The sequence below is a fragment of the Octopus sinensis genome, linkage group LG8 (assembly GCF_006345805.1).
Source record: "Octopus sinensis linkage group LG8, ASM634580v1, whole genome shotgun sequence".
NCBI classification, from domain to species: Eukaryota; Metazoa; Mollusca; class Cephalopoda; order Octopoda; family Octopodidae; genus Octopus; species Octopus sinensis.
Window position 1 is genome coordinate 7730302 of NC_043004.1, and position 19221 is coordinate 7749522.

Below are 19221 nucleotides of genomic sequence, written 5' to 3' on the forward strand. Positions count from 1 at the left end.
CGTGTCTTTAATTTGGTATAAATCCATGTTCTGATGAAGTTCCTTCTGACCACTGCTTTATATTGCTTTCAGAATTTCTGTAATCTTATTTTCTTTTACTTGTTTCAGTCATTAGACTGCGACCATGCTGGGGCACCGCTTCGACGGTTTTAGCCGAACAAATCGATCCCACTATTTATTATTTTTTTCAAGTCTGGTACTTATTGTATCGGTCTCTTTTTGTCGCATCGCTAAGTCAAGGTAACGTAAACAAACCAACACTGGTTATCAAGTGATGTAGAAGGGACAAATACAAAATCTCTCTCTCGCTCTCTCTCTCTCACACACACACGTATACTCGACAGGCTTCCCCACAGTTTCCACCTATTAAATTCACACACAAGGCATTGGTTGGCCCAGGACTCTAGTAGAAAACACTTGCCCTAGGTGCCACACTGACGAACTGAAACCAAAACCTTCAGGTTGCAAAGCAAGCTTCTTAATCACACACCTGTGCCTCAGGTATATATTGTTAGGTATTCTACACAATTTCGCTCTAATTCACGTGGCTTTCAACTATGGACCCAAACATCATTTATTGTACAAAGCAACTCATCATCATTGACATCATGTCCCCCTTTTTCACCCCTTGGAGATTTACCTGAAAACACGGAATCTTACAAAAGAGATGACAGGACAGAAATATGTGGCACTCGACCCACCCACCACAACAGAATTGAAATCCTAAAACCAAGATTCCATGTAAAAAGCACTCTGTGGAGTAGTTGGTGTTAGGAAGGGCATTCAGCTGTAGAAGCCAAGCCATAACAACACTCTGCAACCTGGTGTGGGCCCTGGCCTTGTTAGGTTCCTGTCATACCAACTCATGTTAGCATGGAAAACGGATGTTAAATGTTGATGATGGTGATGACTTGCAGGAGATGGATGGCTCTCAATACATCTAGCTTCCTATTGCAGTTCCTTATCATCTGTTATAAACAGCAGCAGAGATTTTTGCCAGGTTTTCTTTTGGTTTTAATGGCTTGATAACTTTTCTATCACTACAACATAGTCTGGGTACATTTTACCGTTTCACTGGCACTACAGAGGTTCTCTACAGGGAAACTAAACAGATTCCTCAACTCTGATTCAGTTTTTATTTGGTGTTCATGACTCTTTCACCTTTCCTTCCTTTTGGGGTTTCCTTTTTTTTGCTGCTAGAGATGCCCTTTCATAATAATAATAATAATGAAATTATTGTATACAGTGCTCAGGTGCACCACAACTTGTCTAAAGTGCATATAAAGCATATGCAATAATGTACAAATGTCTGGTAAGTGAACAGTGTATGAGTCAGATACATGCTTGCTTGTGTGTATGGAGGGGAGAAGATCAGGTGTAGTGTTGGCGAATCTCAGGAAGCATGGAAGTTTTGAAGGATGTAGTGCTCTGACGACTAACAACTGATGCCGACAGTTCCATGCTTCAGCAACTCTTACCGTGAAAAAATGTTTCCGAAAGTCATGGAAGGAGCTGTGCTGTTTTCTGACTTTGTAAACATGTCCTCGGGTGTTAGACAGGTGGAGTTTGAAAAGGTGCTCAGAGTTATTGTTAGTAAGATGGTTAATAATTCTATGGGTGTCTGTCAAGTCAGCTGTCAGATGTCGGAGTTTCAATAATAAACTATGACAAAGAAAAATGGTGTTTAACCAGTCCAAGGGGGTTTACAGTTTTGATCCTACCACAGGTGTTATACAGTGCCCCATAGAAAGCAGTTGAGCTGCCAGTCTATTCAACTGTGAGCTGGTTTCAAAGAAGTTAGTTTGTTGTCATTGAGACAATATTAGTGAGACAACACTGTTGAAGTGTTTTGTCAGTTTGTTGTTGCACGCTTAAAACTGTCCATGGCTACAGAGCAGTGAGGGCCTGGAACTGTGTCTGGTGGAAGACAGATATCTCTTGTCTGTGAAAGTTCCTCTTGTTGTTGTTTAGTTCCAGATCAACCTTGATTGAGCACAATCTATGATCAAAAGTATTCTGTCCATCCCAGCTTTTTAGGGACATCTAACGTTATCTAATGTGTTCTTCCTTATTTAAGACACATCAAAGAAGAGAAACCTGGCTTTCTTAAAAGATACTTGCCCAAGGTGCCACACACTTGGACTGAACTTAAAACCAAGTGTTTGGGAAGCAAATTTCTTTCCACACAGAAAAAGAGTGAAAAATGAAATTAGTTTTGATTAGCCTCCATTTAAATGTTGAAAACATATTTAAATTTTACATGCTGGGACCACTTCAAAAGCATTTGTGCTGGTGTCATGTAAAAAGCTGCTATGCTGGACCACGTAAAGCGTACCCTAGTACACACTGTAAAACAGTTGGCATTAGGAAGGGCATCCAGCTGTAGAAACCATGGTAAAAGAGGGTGGCGAGCTGGCAGAATCGTTAGCACGTCGGGTGAAATGCTTAGTGGTATTTCTTCTGCTGTTACGTTCTGAGTTCAAATTCCACAAAGGTTGACTTTGCCTTTCATCCTTTTGGGGTCAATAAAATAAGTACCAGTTACACACTGGGGTCGGTGTAATCGACATAATCCGTTTGTCTGTCCTTGTTTGTCCCCTCTATGTTTAGCCCCTTGTGGGTAATAAAGAAATAAGAAACCATGGCAAAAGAGAAAATTGGAGCCTGGCTAATTCTCTAACTGACCAGCTCCAGTCAAACTGTTTGACCCCTGCCAGCATGGAAAATGGAAATTAGATAATGATGATGATAGAAAAGAAAGAAAGACTAAAAATGTAAGAATAGGTTGTCATTTCAAGCCTCCCCCCTCCCCCTCTCTCAGAAGTACTTTGTACTTGCAGAGTTTGTTTTGTTTAAAAGCAAAACCAAAGTATTAAAAATATTTACCTAAACTCTTCCTTGTTTTGCAGATCAAAGTCCTGTTCAGCTCCGACATTGGTGGGGTTGATGTGTCCTTGCTGAAACAGGTCTACCATGATATCGCTGACGCTGCTGAGTATAGACATGTCTTTCAACCTGTCAAAATAACAACATTTATTCAGAGGTCTTCATTTATTAAATGTTGCACAGACATGATTACAAGCCAGATATAAATAAACAGGTAATCTGCCCCCATTAATTCCAAGCTTAATGAATCATACCTGCTTTCTTTTGTCCACATATTGGGAGGACAACCATTTGCTTTTCAATGTTCTTCTTTTCTCTCATTGTGTATCATTAATTCTATTATATTCAATAAAATAGGCAGCAGTCAAGTGTTGGCAATCTCCTCAAAACAAATGACTTTTTGCCATTATTAGAAATCAGGGTGGTAGACACAAAATACCTTGTGGTATTTAGTTACTTTCTAAGCTTAAATTATGCTCAAGTTGATTTTTTATACTTTTAATCTTACCCTAATTACATTTATAAAATAGTTGCAAGTCAAAAGATTTAATTAGTCATTGCTTTTCTCCAAAACTGTGACCTTCTGCTCTATGTTAAAAATCATTATTACTATTCATCATCAGCCAGTGTTTTAAATCCGGGTTTTGTCTCCGTTAATGAGTGGTGACCGGATCTACTTCAATGCCATACCAACCGAGGTAGGCAAGTGCAGAACACCCAGACCTTTAGGTTGGCTGGTGCCCATTCTCCTTTGCTATCATGAGGCTTTTTTGGAGCTGGATTTTCTACGGGGAGTATGCCCTTGCTTAGCCCCAACCTCAGTTTCTAGACATGAGTGATCCCAAGACCAAGGCCTCTGCCATGATTTTAAAGAAATGTGGTGGAAAACCACAAGAAGGCAGGGATACTATGCCCTGAGACCCCTTTTGGAGCACTCCTACTATTATAAACCACATAACTATTATAAACCACATAAGTAATAATAATAAATTGATTTCAAATTTTGGTACAAGGCCAGCAATTTTGGGGGAGGGTGTAAGTTGATTACATGAATCCCAGGGCTCAACTCATACTTTATCGACTCTGAAAGGATGAAAAGCAAAACTGACCATGGCAGAATAAACCCAGGACATAAAGACAAGCAAAATGCTACAAACTATTTTCCCCAACCTGCCAACAATAATACTGCAATAATATGATTATTACCATTAGTGTAATAACATATCACTATTATTGCTTTATACCCTAACTTCCTGTGGATACCTATTTCTTCAAATCCACTCTCTCTCTCCCCCTACACTCTATTTAATACTTTAGACCAGTGGTTCCCAAACATTTTCGGGCTATTGCCCCCTTGACACCATGTCACATTCCTAGCGCCTCCACCCCAATTAGCCATCACAAACATAGACCTCTTTCTGAAGCAAATTCAAAACAACTGTATTTCACAAATAAAAGTTAACCTAATGAATTCGTTATTTTTACATGAATCATTATCCCATTATTGCCCCAATTTTTACAGCATGTAAAAAACACCTTTTGAGTGTGGTCGTTGCCAGAACTGCCTGACTGGCCCTCGTACCGATGGCATGTAAAAGCACCCACTACACTCTCGGAGTGGTTGACATAGAAACTTTGCCAGATCAGATTGAGTCAGGTGCAGCCTTCTAGCTTGCCAGCACTCAGTCAAACCATCCAACCCATGCCAGCATGGAAAACGGACGTAAAACAATGGCAATGATGATGATACCTCATTATCGCCCCACTTTTTACATGAATTACTATATCATTATCGACCCCCCTCCCCTTTCTTCAACACCCCCCTTGGAACTTTCCACTGCTCCCAGGGGGAGGGGCAATACTGCCCACTTTGGGAACCACTGCCTTTAGACATAGAATACTTAAGTCATAAGAGAATATTATTTCGAGCAGACTAAACAACTATTTAGAGCAGTGGTTCTCAACCATTTCTCCCCCAACCCTTGTGAATCCCTTTGGAGTGGAACCCTCACAGCCATTGGATGCCTAAAAACACCCCATTATATTTTTATGATTATTAAGAATTGTATTAAAATAAACTGTTTAAATATTTTGTGGCTTGTGGAAGTGGAAACAATTTATTAAGCATAAATTTTTACAAGAAAATCTCATGTGGAAACCCCCAACGGGCCACGCGAACCCTGGTTGAGGACCACTGATTTAGAGGTTGCCTTCTTGACTACCAATAGAGTATATAGTTTCCTACAGGTATCAGGAGCGTGAAATAGCTGACCATTCCCTCAGAAATAGTTCCGACAGGCATTGCACATAGTTACAGTAACGTGGATTGCAAGGTATTTTTTGTAATGTCGCATAACAGCCGCAGCCCACTCAAAAGTACCTTGGATCGTAGGGTGACCTGCTGTGCTTGAGGAGACCTATTGAGTCAAATACATCAAAATCAAATGGAAATTGTAGTTGTGATACCCATGCCGGTGGCACATAAAAAGCACCAACTGATTGTGGCCGCTGCCAGCCTCCCCTGGCACCTGTGCCGGTGGCATGTAAAAAGCATCCACTACACTCACAGAGTGGTTGGCATTAGGAAGGGCATCCAGTTGTAGAAACACTGCCAGATCAGACTGGAGCCTGGTGCAGCCTCCTGGCTTCCCAGACCCCAGTCGAACCGTCCAACCCATGCCAGTATGGAAAAACGGACGTTAAACGACAACGACGATGATAATTTAAAAGAGAATGTTTCAGAAAATGGAATGGTTAAAACATAAATTCACAACCGTTGAAGAATTACAATTTAGGAACAGAATAGTTGTAAAAGGGGGAGGTAGAAAAAAAAAAAAAGGACAAAACAACCTGAATTTGATAGAACCCGTTACAGTAAATAAACTAAATGAATGCTTAGTGTTATAATTATAATTGGATGCTTTATTAAGTAGAGTCCAATTAAAACAAATGTTGAAAAATATTTACTTTAGGAGGTGAAAATAGATGAAATGAAATCAGTGCAATTTTGTTTTTATTGCCAATTGAGATCAAGAGTTTTATAAAGAGACTTGTAAAGTAGCAAAACGAGGATAACAAACAATCTGTGTGTGTGTGTTTGCAATTAACAAATGGAAGAAATGTACTCAATATATAGTGTAGAGTATAATAAATGCGTCCTTTTAAAGCCTAGCCAGGCTCATGGGCCCGGTTTCCCAGTTTCAATGGCGTATGTGTTCCTCAGCTGGATGCGACACCAGTCCATCGCAGCGTTACTCATTTTTGCCAGCTGAGTGGACTGGAGCAACATAAAATGAAGTGTTTTGCTCAAGAACACAACACGTCGCCCGGTCCAGGAATCGAAACCACAATCTTACGATCATGATGCTGACACCCTAACCACTAAGCCATGCGCCTCCACAAAATATATAGTGTAGAGTATAATTATTTATTTGAAAAAGCACCGTCCGAACGTTGTCGATACTAGTACTGGCTCCTGTGCTGGTAGCATGTAAAAAGCACCGACTACACTCTCGGGTTGGTTGCCATTAGGAAGGGCATCCAGCTGTAGAAACATTGCCAGATCAGACTGGAGCCTGCCAGTCCCAGTCAAACCGTCAAACCCATGCCAGCATGGAAAGCGGATGTTAAACGATGATGATGATGATGATGAATTTCATGTGAACAAATGTGAACAGTGGGAGACTGAGTATGGTAGCAGCTGCTGTAAGTTGACATTGGGAGAGAGTTGATGAATGTATGTGATTCTGGGTCATCTGACGTGAACCCAACACCCAACCCTATCTTCACACTGAACTAAAATTAAGACTATTGATACACTGAAATAAACAAGAGACAGATTTAGACACAACAGCGAATCAATGACAGAAAGAAAGTCTTTGTCAAAACAAAAGATTATAGAATCAATCAAGTAAATAAAAGCTCCAAAATGCTGTCTAGGTCAGGCTTAACGCAGATTATTTAATGGAGCTTGTGGAATCCATTTTGAGAGTATATTTTACTTGTTTCAGTCACTGGAATACGACCATGCTGGGGCACCACCTTAAAGAATTTTAGTCAAACAAATCAACCCAAATACTCAGGTATTTTTTTATATATACAAGTTTGTCAAGCAATTGTGACAGGGGACAAACACTGACAGACATGTGCACATGTGTGTGTGTGTATTTACACACACAACAGGCTTCTTCCACAGGTCCCACCTACCAGATTCACTGATGAGGCATTGGTCGGTACTGGGCTATAATAGAAGACACTTGCACAAAGGGCCACGCAGTGGGACTGAACTCACAACCATGTGGTTACAAGGCAAACTCCTTAACCACACTGCCCCACCTCTGCCTAGCTATTCAATACTCATCACCATTGATATTTCTTTGTCTGCTTTATCCATTCTGGCACCAGTAGCATGAGATTTATGGAGAGAGTATTCTGCAGTCGGGTGTCCTTCCTGACGCAAACTCTTGTAGCAAAGTACTTTATTCCACAATGCTGAAACACCATGCGGCCACATTGTGGGACATAAACATCCATTGTCCAAGAAATGTCAGTGCAAAGATATGCGGAAATAAACATGCACACACACACACGGCAGGCATCTGTAAGGATTCCGTCTTGGAATTTCCCTCACAAGGCATTAGTCATCTGGATTCTATAAAAGGAGGCACTTGTCCAAGATACCTTGGAGTGGGATTGAACCTGAAGCCACATGGTTTCTTTAACCAGAGAACTGTCTCTTGCCTACATCTCTGCATTAAATAGGGTAACAATAACCTATTATTTTGCAGATACTCTTTACCCTTTTATTTGTTTCAGTCATTTGACTGTGGCCATGCTGGAGCACCACCTTTAGTCGAGCAAATCGACCCAAGGACTTATTCTTTGTAAGCTTAGTACTTATTCTATCGGTCTCTTTGCCGAACTGCTAAATTATGGGGATGTAAACACACCAGCATTGAACAAACAGACACATAAACATATACACACACACATACATATATATATAAATATATACGATGGGCTTCTTTCAGTTTCCGTCTACCAAATCCACTCACAAGGCTTTGATCGGCCCGAGCCTGGTGTGAAGCTGAGGTCATCTACAAAAGTTTACAAACAGATCAGATTTCAGGTTCAAAAACAACCTCCCCCCCACTTCCCCCTGAACCCTAACCAATAAACAACTGACAGAATTCAGTTTGAGCCAAGCTGGACGAAAGATCCTGAACAAAGCTGCACAGAAAATTATGCCCAGATGCACATGCAACTGCACATACTCTGCACAGTGAAAACAGGTGTAGGTTGTAACCATAAAAATATGACATTGAAGAAAAAAAAGGAAATAAATTTTGAGGATGTACCAGTCACCATATTCTCTATCGTTATAATTATTGCTTATATTTATATATATATAACACATACACACACACATGGTTCCTTGAGAGTTGAGAAAGGTATCAGATTTATATTTTGATACAATATGCTATTTTAAGAAACCATCGTGTTACATAAAAAGAATTTTAAATTTTTATATAAAATACAAATGAGATAGGTTCAAATTCCATCACTATTCTTATGTTAGGAAATTTACATTACTTATCTATCAATTTAACTCGTTATAATGATTTATATAATTAATGAATTGATCCATTGATATAACATACCTTCCTCTAGAAAACATCTACTATGGAGAGCTTCATTCACAATTATAATTTATAGTGTATGACATAATAACCATACAGATGGCAGCCAATCATACAGACATACATTAAACATAAAACAGTTAACAAATATGGACAGATATAAGTACAGAGTAACATGTAGATATATACACAACCAGACTAACAGAAATAAATGACATAAAAAAATATTTAACTGGGTAAAATAGAGTTTGGGGTGTAAAAAGGCCAAAATATAAACATTTAACTAAATTCTTCACAAACACATAAAGTGAGAAATCAAACCATTGTTCATGATGTTCCTTTGATTTAGATGTTTCTGTTGTAATTCTGTCTTCAAGAGATTCTTGAATGAGAGAGTCATGGTCTGCAGATGGTTGATCAAGTTTGTCTTCCTAGAAAATGTTCATGAAATGGTTAATAGTTTAAGCTAAGAAGAAACAAAATTCAAACTATTAATAATGCTAGACATTACTAATTACTAATATTACTAATTACTAACCTCTACTGAGAAATTAATTACAGAAACAATTATTTTGAATAAACATTTCAACATTAATGATGAATCAAAGAGTAGACTTGGTGATCCAGTAACTAAATAGCAAAGCGTCGAGTTGGTGTGGGTGGTCATTTCTCTGATGCCATTCAAAGAGCGACAAGTGAAACAGATTCATTGTCATCATCGTTTAATCTTTTATCATTCACATTACTCAAACGTCAAACGTTCTGCTTATTCACATTGTCTTCAGTTAATCATAACAGAATTTTGTAACTTTAAGATTTCAATGATATGATTGTTTAGTTTCAGAAAGACATTGTAAGGTAGGTGCGAGTGGCCGATAGAATATTTTGGCCACATATGGTCAGTTTAAATGCTAAAGGATTTATGTCCATCTTCCATGCTGGCATGGGTTGGACAATTTTATAGGATCTGGTAAAGCAGAGGACTTCATCAAGTTCAAATGTCTGCTTTGGCACAGTTTCTATGGCTGGATGCTCTTCTTCCTAGTTCCACAGTGTATTTGAGATTTGTAAATGTAAGGACAGCCATGAAGTTAGCATATTGGATGAACAACGGAGAGAAGATTCATGGTTTGTATCTCATCAATGTCACCATTTTGTATTTGTTGTCAAGATATTTGAGCAGTCCACCAGGTAAGCTGTAGCAAGATTATAAAATGAATAAATGTTTTATTAGGTTACAGAGCAGAGTTTAATTCTATCTGTGAGTACAACTTGAAGAGGGACTGGCTCCCATAAACTGGTGTAACCTAGATACACTACACAAAGAGAAAATCTTCAGAAGTTACCACTGGATCTAGGAATTCTATCATGGGTTTTAAGTTATTCTATAAAAACTGAAGACATGTCTGTTATTCTGTAACTCTGGGTCAACTCAAGCCTGAGAGAGATGAACCGAAATCAACAGCATTCTAGCCATGGTTATCTCATCTATTCGATGAATATTTATAGGTCAGCCTTATCAAAAAATTTAAAAGTACTATGACTAAAGGCATTCCATTTGTGACCATCCCATCTTCACAGAATGATTTCACAAAAATTTACTTACTATTTCAAGCAGGTCAACTCACTGCATAAAAGCTCTCCCATTAGAGGTATATGAGACTATGTTATTTACAGAGTCTTCTCCTTATTTAAGATGGTGAGACAAGCTTTGAGAGAGAGTTGGCTACTATTTCTAGCAGGCTGAGTGACAATGTAAAAGTTATTTCAGCTTGAAATGTAGGTTGTTGAGTCAGGTGATAAAATAAAACCTGAGATCGTTACCAGAACAACAAGCTGGCCTTCATGCCGATGGCACGTTAAACACACCATCTGAGTGTGATCGTTACGGCGTCGCCTTACTAGCACTTGAGCTGGTGGTATGTGAAATATTCGAGCGAGGTCATCGCCAGTGCCACTGGACTAGCTTCTGTGCAGGTGGCACATAAAAAGCACCATTTGAGTGTGGCTGTTGCCAGTTCCACCAAACTCACCCTCGTGCCGGTGGCACGTAAAAGCACCCGCTACACTCTTGGAGTGGTTGGCGTTAGGAAGGGCATCCAGCCATCCAGCTGTAGAAACTCTGCCAGATCAGATTGGAGTCTGGTTTGCCAGACCTCAGTCAAATCGTCCAACCCATGCCAACATGGAAAGCGGACGTTAAATGATGATGATGATGATGTATTCAGAAAAAAAAAAAAAGCAATCACTTACTGGTACATCTAATTCCCCATAAATGTCAATCTCAATGTTATGTGGTTGTTGATGCTGTTGACGTTGTTGCTGTCTCAGGAGTGCTATATATGGTTCATAGTCTTTGACAGCTGGCTGAGGTTTGGAGTGATGTCGGGCATGGTCTACTGGTACATCTAATTCCCCATAAATGTCAATCTCAATGTTATGTGGTTGTTGATGCTGTTGATGTCGATGTTGTTGACGTTGTTGCTGTCTCAGGAGTGCTATATATGGTTCATAGTCTTTGACAGCTGGCTGAGGTTTGGAGTGATGTCGGGCATGGTCTACAACAATTGATGAGGATGGAGTATTTTGAGAGACAAGATTCTTTGTTTGGTTTCCAGCCACAATGGATGTCGATGGAGGATGTTGTACCTGTTCGAAGTCATCTTTCGACAACAGACTGTCGACATCGTAATGGTGTTGCTGAGCAATTAAGGAGTTAATTTCTTCGTTAAACTGGAAACAATATAAATAGACCACAAAAAGCCAGTTAAATAATTAAGAAAACAACCACAAAAATAACAGTGATTCTACTAATAATCTTTGACATTTTCTCAGCAGATTTAATCTAATTAGAAAGCAGCTTAAGAGAGACAAGTGAAATCTATGTCAACTGTCGTCACCACCATTCGTCATCTTCATCAGGTTGGACTTAATATAAAAATATTATTGATTTCTACCTGGAACTCTGTTGGTTATGATGAAGAGTGTTCCAGTTGATCTATTCAACAGATCAGCCTGCTTGTGAAAGTACAAGTGGCTGAGTACACCTCAGATATATATAGCTTTGACATAGTTCTCAGGGAGATTCAGGTATGACACAGAATGTGACAAGGCTGGCCCTTTTGAATTACTGGTACCACTCATTTTCGTCGGGTGAGTGGAGTGGAGCAATGTGCTCAAGGGTGCAATGTACTACCAGGAATTGAACTCGTGATCTCACATTCATGAACCAAATACCTGGACCCCGAAGCCTTCACACTGATTTCTGAAAACGAGTAAAATCCAGAAATTTTCATGGAGGAGCTGATTAGATAAACCCCAGGTATTTTTTGCTTATTTTTATCAACATCAAACAGATGAAAGGCAAAGTCAACCTTGGCATGTGTTTAACTTAGGATAAAAAGATCTGTAATAAAATAACAGAACGCTTTTTGTTCAGTGTATATATGCAATGGGCTTCTTTCAGTTTCCGTCTACCAAATCCACTCGCAAGGCTTTGGTTGGCCTGAAGCTATAGCAGAAGACACTTGCCCAAAGTGCCACACAGTGGGACTGAACCCAGAACCATGTGGCTGGGAAGCAAACTTCTTTCTACACAGCCAACCTACAACAACAACAAACCAAACTACATCTCTTCCTCACATTCCTGCTTCATGGACTCTGATTACCTCCCACTCCCCAATCCTGTCCCCTTGGCCTGGTGCCACTGTATCATTGCTCCCCCAACCTGTGTGTTCTACCCACACACCCTGTCTCACTGTATTATTGCTATCTGCTTGCCCTCGACCTGTGTGTTCCACCCTTATGTAACAAGAAAACTTTTCCCTCACCCTACCCCAACAAACCAATCCACATCTCTTCTCTTTCTTGCATTTCCTCCTTCATACACTATGCCTACCTCTCCCTCCCCAATCTTGTCCTCTGTATCATTGCTAACTGGTAGCCCACCCCCCAACTCTATATATACCCAGGTTTTTTTACCATTTACTTGCACTCTTTAATCACACTTCCTTCATAATATCCTGCCGCTTACATTATGACCTCCCAACCTCAAGGCTATTCCCTGGCACTTGCCACCATCTCTATCTCTCTCTTCCTTTACTCAACCATCCCATTTACATTCTGATCCTCATTCCTTGTGAGTATGCCTGGCATTTTGCCATCATCTCTATCCTGCTGTCTCTCTTTCTCTCTCTCCTTCTGCACTTCCCTCAGGTTAGGTAACCATGTATTTCCTTTGCAGCAGCACACCTGTTTCTGTCTTCATTCCTGATCTCTCTCTCTCTGGCCAGGTAACCTTGTATTTCCTCTACAGCAAGACACCTGTATCTGTCTCAGTAAAACCTTTTCATCATCCAACGCAAGATCACCTCCTCCAATGCCCCCTCTCCACTTGAAAGTTTTTGTTTTTTTTTTGTCTTGCAAGTACTCGGTGACCCTGTCAGTGCAGGTGCCACTTAAAAGCACCCGGTCCACACTGCAAAGTGGTTGGTGTTTGGAAGGGCATCCAGCTATAGAGACCTTTCCAAAACTGACCTCGCTTGTGCTTGTGCCACATGAAAAGCACTAAGTTCACTCTGCTGAGTGGTTGGGGTTAGGAAGGGTTGTAAAGATCCTGCCAAAATAGCCACAGAAGACTGGTGCAGGCTCTTGTGAAACCGTCCCACCCATGCTATTATGGAAACCAGACGTTAAATGATGATGATGATGATGAGTATGTATGTATGTATGTAATATATATACATATATATTCATCGTCATCGTTTAACGTTCGCTTTCCATGCTAGCATGGGTTGGACGATTTTGACTGAGGGCTGGCGAACCAGATGGCTGCACCAGGCTCCAATCTTGATCTGGCAGAGTTTCTACAGCTGGATGCCCTTCCTAACGCCTACCACTCCAAGAGTGTAGTGGGTGCTTTTTACGTGCCACTGGGGGCCAGTCAGGCGGTACTGGCAATGACTTCACTCAAATCTTTTTACACATGCCACTGGCACAGGTGCCAGTAAGGCAGCATAAATTGATATCTATATAAATATCGCTAATAACCTATATCTTAATAATAATAGATCTTTACTCACCAGTCTTGTCTTTCTACTTTCCTCTTCCATTTTCAGAGAAAGTTTATCCAACACACCAAGTTGATGACTCATTTTCATAAGATTTGTCTTTAAGAAATCTTGTGAAATATTTCTTGGAGTCTTTTGTTGAGGAACCAAGTTTTTAAAGCTGTAAAAATGAAATCGTATGAAGAGAGATTCCCATTATTTTAGTTCAGGAAATAATTTATTATTAGCAACCTCTTGCTTCTTTCTCAACATTTATGCATATAAACTCTGGTATTAATTCAACAGAGAACAGACAAAAAATTCTTGTACACTCTAATATCATTAGCATTGACAAGAGCATTTTACAGAAGTAATTCTAAACTAACACATTTAGAATTGAGTGATGTTAACTTCAACCAGCTCATGCTAGTACGGAATAAGGGATGGTGATAAGATTACGTTGTTCTGTGTTACCATTTATTTGTTAGGAGAGTAATTTTATTACTTCCTCCTCCAGCTGGATTAGTATCCATTTATTTAAAAAACACAATACAGGGACTGAGAAAAATATTAATCCATCAACATCATTTATGTTTATTTTTCCATGCTGTCATTAATTAGACAGATCTAGTTGACGAGCAGGCAGAATCGTTAGCACATCAGACAAAATACTTTGTGGTATTTCTTCTAGCTTTTTACATTCTGAGTTCAAATCCTGCTGGGGTCAACTTTACCGTTTGCCCTTTTGGAATTGATAAAATAAAGTACCAGTCATGTACTGGAGGGGGGGGGGGCAATATAATTGTCTTGCCCCTTCCCCTCAAATTGCTAGTCTTGTATCAAAATTAGAAAGGTCTGCTGTATAAACTGTATTGCGTCGTCGTCGCCGCCGTCATCGTCATCACCAGGTCTGTAAGATCAAACATGTTTTGATCCGAATCCATCACTTCTCACATTTTCTTTGTCACATTACATATGTTGTTTAGCCCGAGGTCATTACTGATCCAGCAGACCTATGATAAAAATCATTCCAGCCATGATCTTTTTGTCTTTTTAAGAACATATAGGACTACATATCTCATGTGTTTTAACCTTTTTTTTAAATTCAAGATGGTTGGGTGGGATTAGAGTGTGATTTAACTGCTATTTCTAGCAAGTTGAACAACCATATAGAGGATCCCTCACTGGTTTTTAATGCAGCATGCTTCCCCATATATTTGTTGTCCATTCACAACACAATATCCACCCAGTGCAACCACCTCTTCGGTCTATTAATGTCTTGAAAGCTCAGCTCATTTCTTAGTTGTGCTCCAGCTTTCCTGCAAGTTAACATCACTCATCCAATGGATCACATTCCACTTATTTCTTTTCAACCTCTCTAGGTTCTCTGACAGAACCCACCACCACCAAAAACACCCAACCCCCAAATTCTTAAATATCTATTTACCTCTGGAGATTAACATCTTCATTAAAAGAGGCCAGTTCAGCTTGGTCACAATTTCTTAATAGTCTGTCGGATGAGTTTTGCTGGATTAATGGTTCGTCTGGTGATACTTGGGAAGTCTGAGGTTTGTCTGGGAAGTTTGGTGAAGAAATTAGTTCAGAAGCCAGTTCTTCAATAGAAGAAACTCTTTGATTATTAAATGCTGGCAATGTATGTTTGTCTTGAACAGCTTCTGTATAGCTCAGGTTATCGGATGGCTGTGAGATATGGTCTGGTGTTTCAGAAGACTGAATTGAATCTTCATTGATAGGCGAAAGAATTCTATGTTCAAAGACTATTGATTTATTATTACTGCTCGGTGTTGGTGTTTTTTCTTTTCTTTCAAAAAGTCTACTGTCTACTTGGAATGGCACAGGTGAAAGCTCACTATCATACTTGAAATCTTGAAAAGAAAAAAAAAAGAATATATATAAATATGAATATACAATTCCATATTGTGTTTTTAGGATTAATTTTCAAACGTAAAACTTTATGGACACAATTTCTTGACTGGCTTCTTTAATTTTATTCCTTTAAATACAACAATAGGCTGTGGCAGGATTTGAACCTATAACCACTATCTCTTCCCGAAGATAATAAAAAGATAGAAACTGCTTCATTATTAAGAGAAATGATTCAATTTTGAAACTAAAAGTATGAATGGGTATAAGATATTTCGTAGTTCCAGCTCCAGGTCAACTGAAGTCTTGTGAATTTGGTAGATGGAAACTGAAAGAAGCCTATTGTGTGTGTGTGTGTGTCCCATGGTCTGGATATTGTATGTCACCATTTTACAAGGTTGTTTATTTACAATCTGACTAATGGATGCCTTAGACAGGTACCACTAAAAGAAGATAAAGTCATTGCTGGATTACCTGTGACCAAATGTCTGATCAGGGTTAATCTGGGATTAAACAAAAACAATCCTGAAAAACCTCCTATAAGTCGAATTATTCATAAGAATTCAGATGTTAAAATTGTTCTAAGTATATCATACATACATCCTTTTGTTTTCTTGAAAAATAGCTTTTTAAGTTTTGTCCTTTGTACATTATATCTTTTTTCAGATCCTGAGTAACCCTTTAGCATTTACTTCACTTTGTCCAATGAAATGCTTACTTATTCTGTCCAATACAATGCTTATTATTAATATGTAATGCTTATTTTTATGAATTAATCATGCATTAACTTGTAAGCTTTGAGATTTCGATTATCACCATCATCGTCATTTAACGTCCACTTTCCATGGGTTGGACGATTTTGACTGGGGGCTGGCGAACCAGATGGCTGCACCAGGCTTCAATCTTGATCTGGCAGAGTTTCTACAGCTGGATGCCCTTCCTAACGTCAACCACTCCAAGAGTGTAGTGGGTACTTTTTACATGCCACCGGCACGGGGCCAGTCAGGCGGTACTGGCAATGACCTCGTTCGAATCTTTTACACAGGCTACCGGCACAGGTGCCAGTAAGGCGACGCTGGTAATGATCATGCTCGAATGGTGCCTTTTAAGTGCCACTGGCACTGAAGCCGGTTAGCCGCTCTGTCAATGATCACACTCGTATGGTGCTCTTTGCACCCTGCTAGCACGGACGCCAATCATCGAATTTGATTTTGATTTCACTTGCCTCAACAGGTCTTCGCAAGCAGAGTTTTATTGTCCAAAGAAGGAAAAGGTACGCATAAGTGGGCTGATTACGCCCCTGAATATTTATTTTTAGAATGGTATTGTAGGGTAGGTGTGAGAGGCCAGATTTAGCCAGTTTGAACTTAGAACACAGAATATTTGGGGTTGGATATGGCTGTTTAATTGCCAAAAGGCTAATGCAAAATTTCACAAAAAGAGTTGTACTGGAACTGTTAAAGAATTCCTTCAGTGTTAAGAATTGTGGTTTCCTGGTTTAACCATTCCATTGAGTTTTGAATGTGGAAAAATCACATCAACATTGAGCTAACCATCAACTACAAAATGCAGAGTCATTTGTGAGATGAATTCATCTTCATCATCATCATCATCGTCGTTTAAAGTCTGCTTTCCATGCTGGCATGGGTTGGACCTGGTTGATAAATACATTTCCTCATTTTAAAAAGCTTCAGGCACAGATATCACTCGATTTTTAAAATTAGCAATCATATGTTGCTTACTATGGCTGGCCATGGCAACAAAAGAAACAAAAAACAAAAAAAAGGCAAAACAATAAATGAAAAATTCCATGATGGCATGAAGGTATGTAGAAGCATGGGAGGTAACTCTGTAAACACTTGCTGCAAAAGACAGTGAGAGAGAGAGAGAGAGAGAGAGAGAGAGAGAGCAAGTTCTTAGAAGAACTGAAAAGCAATATCCACGATGCTTTCTCAGCATAATCAAGCGATGGCATTGCTTGGAAATGTGTTACAGTCATCGTGTGTACGTGTGTGCTTTGTTATTTATCCGAGTAGGTACACTCCAAGATGTTTTGTTTGTTTCTGTCACTGTTAACCTAATCATCATCATCATCGTTTAACGTCCGCTTTCCATGCTAGCATGGGTTGGACGGTTCAACTGGGGTCTGGGGAGCCCGAAGGCTGCACCAGGCCAGTCAGATCTGGCATTGTTTCTACAGCTGGATGCCCTTCCTAACGCCAACCACTCCGAGAGTGTTGTGGGTGATTTTATGTGCCACCGACACAGGTGCCAGACGAGGCTGGCGAACGGCCACGCTCGGATGGTGTTTTTTATGTGCCACCGACACAGGTGCCAGACGAGGCTTGCAGACGGCCACGCTCGGATGGTGTTTTTTATGTGCCACTGACACAGGTGCCAGACGAGGCTGGCGAATGGCCACGATCGGATATATATATTTATATATTGTGTTGCTCATGCAACAAAATAAAGTAAATCTTGATCGTCATCATCATCCTTATAGCAATAATTATAATAATTAACAAACGCAGTAGCAAGCAGAAACAGTAAACATCGTACGGCTGAAAGTTTGTCTTCAACCAACAATATTAGAGATTCTTAATGGCCTCTTTGGAATTAATAAGCACCAGCCAAACACTTTATTTGACGCAAAGATCCCTGCCACCACTACCACGGAGTGAAACAAAAGTTGTATGATGTATGTGTACGAACAACAGCGCTACATGGTAGTGAGAGACGTGAGCTTTGAATGTAGAGGACATGCGAAGACTAGAGGGGGAAATGAAGCTAGTATGCTTCACTGTGCAAGGTCAGTGTACTTGTGTAACAGAGCGGAACACTAGGTGCATTTGTGAGATAATTCATAAATGCAGTGTGCAAGAGAGGGGACTGCGCTGGTTTGGTCATGTGATGCGGTTGGAGGAGGGCAGTTGCATAATGAAGTGCCAATCACTTACAGTGAATGGAACCCCGGAAGACAGGGGACAAAGTATTGAAGGCTGATCTCAAACTGCTGAGCCTTACAAAGATGACAAAGGACCAAGATAGCTGACACATTGCCATACTGAAGAAAACCTGCCCACTACAGCAGAATTGATATCCTAAAACCTCCTTAGTAATGCTTGCCCATGAGGGGCTCTGCCCAGTCAACCTTCCCTACCCCTCACACCCATCACTTCCACTATCACCTGAGACTAGAATAGGCACATACTACATCCCCTCGCTTACTTTCTTTCCCGCCCCAAACCACTTCCACTTCCCATTATCTTCTCCCACTTACTATCTCCGTCAATCACCTCCTTTCTGTACCTTCTCTCCCCTGTGCTGTTCTCCATCATTAACACCTCACTTACCTGCTTCATCTCCAATGCCCTTGCTTTATCTTCCACTGCAATCCCTGCCCTCACCCAAGCCTCTCCAATATTTCTCTTCATTTCTATCCTGCCTTTCCACCCGGTCTAAACCTCCCGATCATCTCACCAACTTTTACCCTACGGCAACCAGCGTCCCTCGAGCGCATGTCCTCACACATCTTTACTATCATCTCTCTCTTCATCTTACTCCTTTACTCACTCATCTTTCCTTTCAAACTGAGGTATCCATGTCTTTATAGCAGAACCCCTATCTTGCCTTGTTAAAAGAAAAAAGAAAACAATACCAACAGGTTAATAGCTTGTGAAAAATTAACCCTTTCATTACCGTATTTATTTTGAGATGCTCTGTGTTTCCTTCAATTACTTTAAATATAACAAAGAATTTAGTAA